This window comes from Bufo gargarizans, chromosome 3 (genome assembly GCF_014858855.1).
Source record: "Bufo gargarizans isolate SCDJY-AF-19 chromosome 3, ASM1485885v1, whole genome shotgun sequence".
NCBI classification, from domain to species: domain Eukaryota; kingdom Metazoa; phylum Chordata; class Amphibia; order Anura; family Bufonidae; genus Bufo; species Bufo gargarizans.
In genome coordinates, this window is record NC_058082.1 from 38,103,297 (window position 1) to 38,110,997 (window position 7,701).

Below are 7,701 nucleotides of genomic sequence, written 5' to 3' on the forward strand. Positions count from 1 at the left end.
GATCATTTCCCTCTGCTGCAGCGCTCCCTCCCCCGCTGTGATCATTCCTCTGCTGCAGCGCTCCCTCCCCCAGCTGTGATCAGTTCCCTTCGCGCAGCGCTCCCTCCCCAGCTGTGATCAGTTCCCTCTGCTGAGCGCTCCCTCCCCCAGCTGTGATCAGTTCCCTCTGCTGCAGCGCTCCCTCCCCGCTGTGATCAGTTCCCTCTGCTGCAGCGCCCCTCCCCCAGCTGTGATCAGTTCCCTCTGCTGCAGCCCTCCCTCCCCCAGCTGTGATCAGTTCCCTCTGCTGCAGCCCTCCCTCCCCCAGCTGTGATCAGTTCCCTCTGCTGCAGGCTCCCTCCCCCAGCTGTGATCAGTTCCCTCTGCTGCGCTCCCTCCCCCAGCTGTGATCAGTTCCCTCTGCTGCAGCCCTCCCTCCCCCAGCTGTGATCAGTTCCCTCTGCTGCAGCGCTCCCTCCCCCAGCTGTGATCAGTTCCCTCTGCTGCAGCGCTCCCTCCCCCAGCTGTGATCAGTTCCCTCTGCTGCAGCGCTCCCTCCCCCAGCTGTGATCAGTTCCCTCTGCTGCAGCGCTCCCTCCCCCCGCTGTGATCAGTTCCCTGCTGCAGCGCTCCCTCCCCCAGCTGTGATCAGTTCCCTCTGCTGCAGCCCCCTCCCCCAGCTGTGATCAGTTCCCTCCGCTGCTGTGATCAGTTCCCTCTGCTGTAGCCCTCCCTCCCCAGCTGTGATCAGTTCCCTCTGCTGCAGCGCTCCCTCCCCCAGCTGTGATCAGTTCCCTCTGCTGCAGCCTCCCTCCCCCAGCTGTGATCAGTTCCCTCTGCTGCAGCCCTCCCTCCCCCAGCTGTGATCAGTTCCCTCTGCTGCAGCGCTCCCTCCCCCAGCTGTGATCAGTTCCCTCTGCTGCAGCGCTCCCTCCCCAGCTGTGATCAGTTCCCTCTGCTGCAGCGCTCCCTCCCCCTGTGATCAGTTCCCTCTGCTGCAGCCCTCCCTCCCCCAGCTGTGATCAGTTCCCTCTGCTGCAGCGCTCCCCCCCAGCTGTGATCAGTTCTCTCTGCTGCTGCCTCCCTCCCCAGCTGTGATCAGTTCCCTCTGCTGCAGCGCTCCCTCCCCCAGCTGTGATCAGTTCCCTCTGCTGCAGCGCTCCCTCCCCCAGCTGTGATCAGTTCCCTCTGCTGCAGCGCTCCCTCCCCCCGCTGTGATCAGTTCCCTCTGCTGCAGCCCTCCCTCCCCCAGCTGTGATCAGTTCTCTCTGCTGCATGCGCTCCCTCCCCCAGCTGTGATCAGTTCCCTCTGCTGCAGCGCTCCCTCCCCAGCTGTGATCAGTTCCCTCTGCTGCAGCGCTCCCTCCCCCAGCTGTGATCAGTTCCCTCTGCTGCAGCGCTCCTCCCCCAGCTGTGATCAGTTCCCTCTGCTGCAGCGCTCCCTCCCCCAGCTGTGATCTCTCTGCTGCAGCGCTCCCTCCCCCAGCTGTGATCAGTTCTCTCTGCTGCAGCCCTCCCTCCCCCAGCTGTGATCAGTTCCCTCTGCTGCAGCGCTCCCTCCCCCAGCTGTGATCAGTTCCCTCTGCTGCAGGCCCTCCCTCCCCAGCTGTGATCAGTTCCCTCTGCTGCAGGGCTCCCTCCCCCAGCTGTGATCAGTTCCCTCTGCTGCAGCGCTCCCTCCCCAGCTGTGATCAGTTCCCCTCGCTCAGCCCTCCCTCCCCAGCTGTGGATCAGTTTCCCTCTGCTGCAGCCCTCCCTCCCCCAGCTGTGATCAGTTTCCCTCTGCTGCAGCCCTCCCTCCCCCAGCTGTGATCAGTTCCCTCCGCTGCTGTGCAGTCCCTCCGCTGCCCTCCCAGCTGTGATCAGTTCCCTCCGCTGCTGTGATCAGTTCTCTCTGCTGCTGCCTCCCTTCTCCCCAGCTGCGATCAGTTCCCTCTGCTGCAGCGCTCCCTCCCCAGCTGTGATCAGTTCCCCTTTGCTGCAGCCCTCCCTCCCCCAGCTGTGATCAGTTCCCTCTGCTGCAGCGCTCCCTCCCCCAGCTGTGATCAGTTCCCTTCTGCTGCAGCGCTCCCTCCCCAGCTGTGATCAGTTCCCTCTGCTGCAGCGCTCCCTCCCCCAGCTGTGATCAGTTCCCTCTGCTGCAAGCCTCCCTCCCCCAGCTGTGATCAGTTCCCTCTGCTGCAGCGCTCCCTCCCCCAAGCCTGTGATCAGTTCCCTCTGCTGCTAGCCGCTCCCTCCTCCAGCTGTGATCAGTTCCCATCTGCTGCAGCGCTCCCCCATCCCCCAGCTGTGATCAGTTCCCTCTGCTGTCAGGCGCCTCCCTCCCCCACTGTGATGCGTTCCCTCTGCTGTAGCCCCTCCTCTCCATGGTGGATCAGTTCCCTTTGCTGGAGCCCTCCCTCCCCCAGCTGTGATCAGTTCCTCCTCTGCTGCAGGCCCTCCTCTCCCCCAGCTGTGATCAGTTCCCTCTGCTGCAGCGCTCCCTCCCCCAGCTGTGATCAGTTCCTCTGCTGCAGCGCTCCCTCCCCCAGCTGTGATCAGTTTCCCTCTGCTGCAGCGCTCCCTCCCCCAGCTGTGATCAGTTCCCTCTGCTGCAGCGCTCCCTCCCCCCAGCTGTGATCAGTTCCCTCTGCTGCAGCCCTCCCTCCCCCCCAGCTGTGATCAGTTCCCCTCTGCTTGCAGCCCTCCCTCCCCCAGCTGTGATCAGTTCCCCCTCTGCTGCAGCGCTCCCTCCCCCAGCTGTGATCAGTTCCCTCTGCTGCAGCGCTCCCTCCCCAGCTGTGATCAGTTCCCTCTGCTGTAGCGCTCCCTCCCCAGCTGTGATCAGTTCCCTCTGCTGCAGCCCTCCCTCCCCCAGCTGTGATCAGTTCCCTCTGCTGCAGCCCTCCCTCCCCCAGCTGTGATCAGTTCCCTCTGCTGCAGCGCTCCCTCCCCCAGCTGTGATCAGTTCCCTCTGCTGCAGCGCTCCCTCCCCCAGCTGTGATCAGTTTCCCTCTGCTGCAGCGCTCCCTCCCCCCAGCTGTGATCAGTTCCCTCTGCTGCAGCCTCCCTCCCCAGCTGTGATCAGTTCTCTCTGCTGCTGCCTCCCTTCCCCCCCAGCTGTGATCATTCCCTCTGCTGCAGCCCTCCCTCCCCCAGCTGTGATCAGTTCCCTCTGCTGCAGCCCTCCCTCCCCCGCTGTGATCAGTTCCCTCTGCTGCAGCCCTCCCTCCCCCAGCTTGATCAGTTCCCTCTGCTGCAGCCCTCCCTCCCCCAGCTGTGATCAGTTCCCTCTGCTGCAGCCCTCCCTCCCCCAGCTGTGATCAGTTCCCTCTGCTGCAGCGCTCCCTCCTCCAGCTGTGATCAGTTCCCTCTGCTGCAGCGCTCCCTCCCCCAGCTGTGATCAGTTCTCTCTGCTGCAGCGCTCCCTCCCCCAGCTGTGATCAGTTCCCTCTGCTGCAGCGCTCCCTCCCCCAGCTGTGATCAGTTCCCTCTGCTGCAGCCCTCCCTCCCCCAGCTGTGATCAGTTCCCTCTGCTGCAGCGCTCCATCCCCCAGCTCTGATCAGTTCCCTCTGCTGCAGCGCTCCCTCCTCCAGCTGTGATCAGTTCCCTCTGCTGCAGCGCTCCCTCCCCCAGCTGTGATCAGTTCTCGCTGCTGCTGTCAACATGAAGTTGCAGCTTTGTGATCTATTCGAGATGCGCTGTGAGTCCGGCCGTTAATCATTCACATCTCATTTCATACCAATTTTGACGTTTTTTAAAATTAGACCGAAAGTTTTTCCTAATTAATGATAAAAATAATTTTGGATGAGTCTGAGCCGTAACGCGTTCCAAGAAGTCTTGGCATTGCTCTGGATTGTCTGTCACGTCACCATGGTAAAGATCCCGCCACAGCCATGACACATGTGTATTAAAAGCGCAGTCATTGTACAGTGAAAAGTTCTGCAGTTTTCTCATTTACTTGCTGTATCGATTCTTCATTGTTTTCAAGATATCTGCTTGCTCTCAGTGAATGGAAAATTCTTGGTTTACTTTCAGAGGTTGCCGATGTATCGCACGGAGGTGTAGGGCTTGTAATTAGTACAGTTATCAGATCTCTCTCATATAACAAGGCCTGTGCGGTCACCGTGCTGATCCAATGTCCCTGTTGAAGGGGGCGCCAAAAATGGACTGCTACCTTTTTGCTTGTGACCACTATGTATAGTAATACTGATTGTATAACCGTACTATTGGAACTACTTTATGTCTGGATCTGTCATTCGGTCATTCTGTGGTGGTATTATATGAGCACTGTATAGTGGTATTTTTTGAGGCCTTGTATGGCAGTATTCATTTTGGAATTTTATGGCACTGCTATTAAATTTATTTATGCATGGGGCTGGTATTTGGTCTGTATAGCGGTATTAATTGATGACTGTATGGCAGTATTGGACATTTTGTGGCACTGTTAGATGTCTTTTATGTATGGATCTTTTATTTGTGTACTGTATGGCGGTATTTACTTCCGCATTGTGTGGCTCTATTACATTTGTTTTATGTATGGAGCTGTTATTTGAGCACTGTATGGTGCTATTATTTTGTACATGTATGGGCGTATTTACATAGACGTCGCAAGACACTGTTTTTCAATTTTGTTTTAAGTATGGAGCTGTTATTTGGACACACTATATGCTTATATTATTTGAGCACTGTATGTTGGTATTATTTGGTTACTCTATGGCAGTATTAGGCCTTGTGTGTCACTGTTATTAGATCCCCTTATGTACGGATCGTTTTTTTGAGCGCTGTGTGGTGGTATTATTTCATACTTGTACAGTGGTATTTACATAGACATTGTGTGCCACTATTATAGGACTTGTTTTATGTATGAGGCTGTTATTTCAGCACTGTATGGTGGTATTATTTCGTACTTGTATGGCGGTATTCACATCGGCAATGTGTGACACTATTATTAGATTTTATTTTTTTTTTCTTCTATATGGAGCGGTTATTTGGTCACTGTATGCTGCTGTAATTTGAGCACTGGATGGCAATATTATTTGGTTACTCTATGGCAGTATATACTTAGGCAATGTGTAGCGCTACTGCTTATGCAGCACATTTGCAGTGTGTGGTGATGGCAGCAGCAGCACTATATAACATTGCTATTTGGGCAACTGCAAGTGTTGCCTTACTCTCAAATCTGCGTTGTGCTGTCCGGTTTTGAGATCTGGCTCAGGGTCTCCCAACCGCAGCACAACGCTTCCATTCTGTCCCCATTCATTGTCAATGGGGACAAAACTGAACAAACCGGAACGGAGCGGACCAGAATGCATTCCATTCCCGGTTTGTTGCATTCCCGTTCCGGACACAAAATCGCTGCAAGCAGCTGCATCTGTTCTGAACAGATCCGGTTGTATTATATTAAAAATGAAGAAACCGGATCCGGCGCCTATTGACTTACAGTAGTTTTAGTGCCAGATCCGGTTTCTTCATTTTCAATACAATACAACCGTATCCGTTCAGAACTAATGCAGCCGGTTGTATTATGATGATGCAAGCATTGTGCTGTGGTTTTGATCCCCTGACGGATCTCAAAACCGGGCCGCAAAAACGCAGATGTGAAAGTAGCCTTATCTGTCCAACTTATGGCTTGTAAATGAAGCTAGAGCTGCTCCTACAGCCCCCTGTGAGGACACGCTGAGACTTGTAGTTCAGCACCAGCCAGTTACCACACAGCTAGCAATAAGAGTGAACCATTCGTCGTCTTATACTGATTATTCCCGCTTTCCTCCGGCCTGAATACTGCAGAATGTGACCACTGATGGCGCCATCACGGAAATCAATAAGAAGATTGATATCGATATCGCATCTCTGAAGACACTTATGGAGTCGCATAAACTGGACACCATCCGGTTTTTGGCTGGTGAGTGTAATTAAGCAGATCACGCTGTATTGTAATAGGATGCACGGCGATCCCCATCTCTCTGAGTCCACACTATACACAGCGTGGCCTCCAGTCCACACGTCGATAGTTCTTACTTCATTTTCTTCACCCTGCCCCCCCCCCCCCCCCCCTTTTTTTTTTCCAGCTTCTGTATTTACGTGCCTGGCGATCGCCCTGGGATTTTATCGACTCTGGAAATAGTAAAGACGTTTTCTAAAACATTCCTGGTCGCACTTGAATGGCAGCTGCTCCAGGGGCAGTCCTTCCTCCGCTGCCGCATCGTTTCCTCTCTGTGGGCAGAGCTGCAGCCCCCTACGTGGCGGTTCAGAGTTATTTATGCTTTTTAATAATCTCCCACGCACAATTTATCATTTCTCAAGTTACTCCGGGAACCGACTGAATGTCTCGTATCTGCACCAAATGTGCCTTTTTATATGAGTTTTGGGAGTGGAATGTGTTTGTTATTATATTAAACTTATTGGACGCTGCTGCTTCAGTGTCTGCTCTCTGTTCAGTCCATTCGGTGGATCGACTAACCCCTAAAAGGAGGAGTAAACGGGTCTGGCCTCGAAGGGGTTGTGTCGCTGCAGCAAGCGGCGTTGGTAAGTGCTTTGTATTCACTTTCTCTACATGATAAATGCCATTTGCTGAAGTGAAACAACCCCTTTAAATATCGAGCACAGCCGCCGTACAGTGTTGTGCCTAATAAGGCTACTTTCACACTGGCGTTTTGGCTTTCCTGTTTGTGAGATCCGTTCGGGGCTCTCACAAGCGGTTCCAAAACGGATCAGTTTTTCCCTAATGCATTCTGAATGGAAAAGGATCCGCTCAGAATACATCCGTTTGCCTCCGTTCCGCTTTGCAGGCGGACACAAAAAGGCCCCGGCCTCTTTAAACTGCTGGTCCGCGGGGCTTCGGACCCACACCAGTGATACAATGGTCTCCTATACTGAGGATACGGCATCAAGGACTGCTGGAAAACCTCTTGTTAATTTGATATTCTCATTTTATAAAGTGATGGCTTATCACTGGTATGTGCCATCATATGATAGGTGGAGGTCTGACCTCTGAGACCGCCACTGATCTACTGGTGTAGTACCGCATCTCTTTTTCCTGCACGACGGCGCCGTCCACTTGCTTGCAACGAGCTGCGATACAGATCCATTTACTTAGATAAGGCTGCAGTGAAGGGGGGCAGCACCACCCCAGCGCTGCAGGGCCTTTATATCATAAGATAGGTCGGACCCCCACTGATCATCACGTGATTTTTTTTTTAAGGGCTGGGATCGCCAGCAATCACTAGCTGCTCAGTATATTGTGACTAAATATTTGCCCACCCCTGTATAAAGTTTTAAAGGGGTTATCCCACGAACATGGTGATAAATGTCGGATTGCTGGAAATCCCAGAGATGGGGGTCCTCTCTCTGAATGAAGCGGTAGTGCACAGGTCTGTCCACTGCTCCATTCACTTCTGTGGGACATTCAAAGCGCTACCGCTCCATTCACACAGAGGACCCCTGTTCTTGGGATCGCTGGGGTTCGAGGAGTTAAAGATAACCGAAATCAAACAAATGTGTCAAAATATTAGACTTGGTCATTTATTTATTGTGGAAAAATATCCAATATCACATGTCTGAGTGGCAGAAGTGTGTGAGCCTTCAGGATTAGCAGATCATTTGAAGGTGGAATTAGATTCGGGTGTTGTCAATCAATGGGATGACAATCGGGGGGTGAGTGGGCGACTTGTTTTTATTTAAAGAACAGAGATCTGATCTCTACGACACATGTTTGTGGAAGTTTATCATGGCACGAATAA

The 7,701-nt window shown here is 53.5% G+C and overlaps 1 long non-coding RNA gene across 1 annotated transcript; it reads left to right on the forward strand.

Moving 5' to 3' along the window:
- Nucleotides 1-5,451: 5,451 nt before the first annotated feature.
- On the forward strand, nucleotides 5,452-6,376 carry LOC122932997. The gene is made up of 2 exons (XR_006388364.1): nucleotides 5,452-5,864; nucleotides 6,031-6,376. It is a non-coding gene; the product is annotated as an uncharacterized LOC122932997 (long non-coding RNA).
- The last annotated feature ends 1,325 nt before the right edge of the window (nucleotides 6,377-7,701 follow it).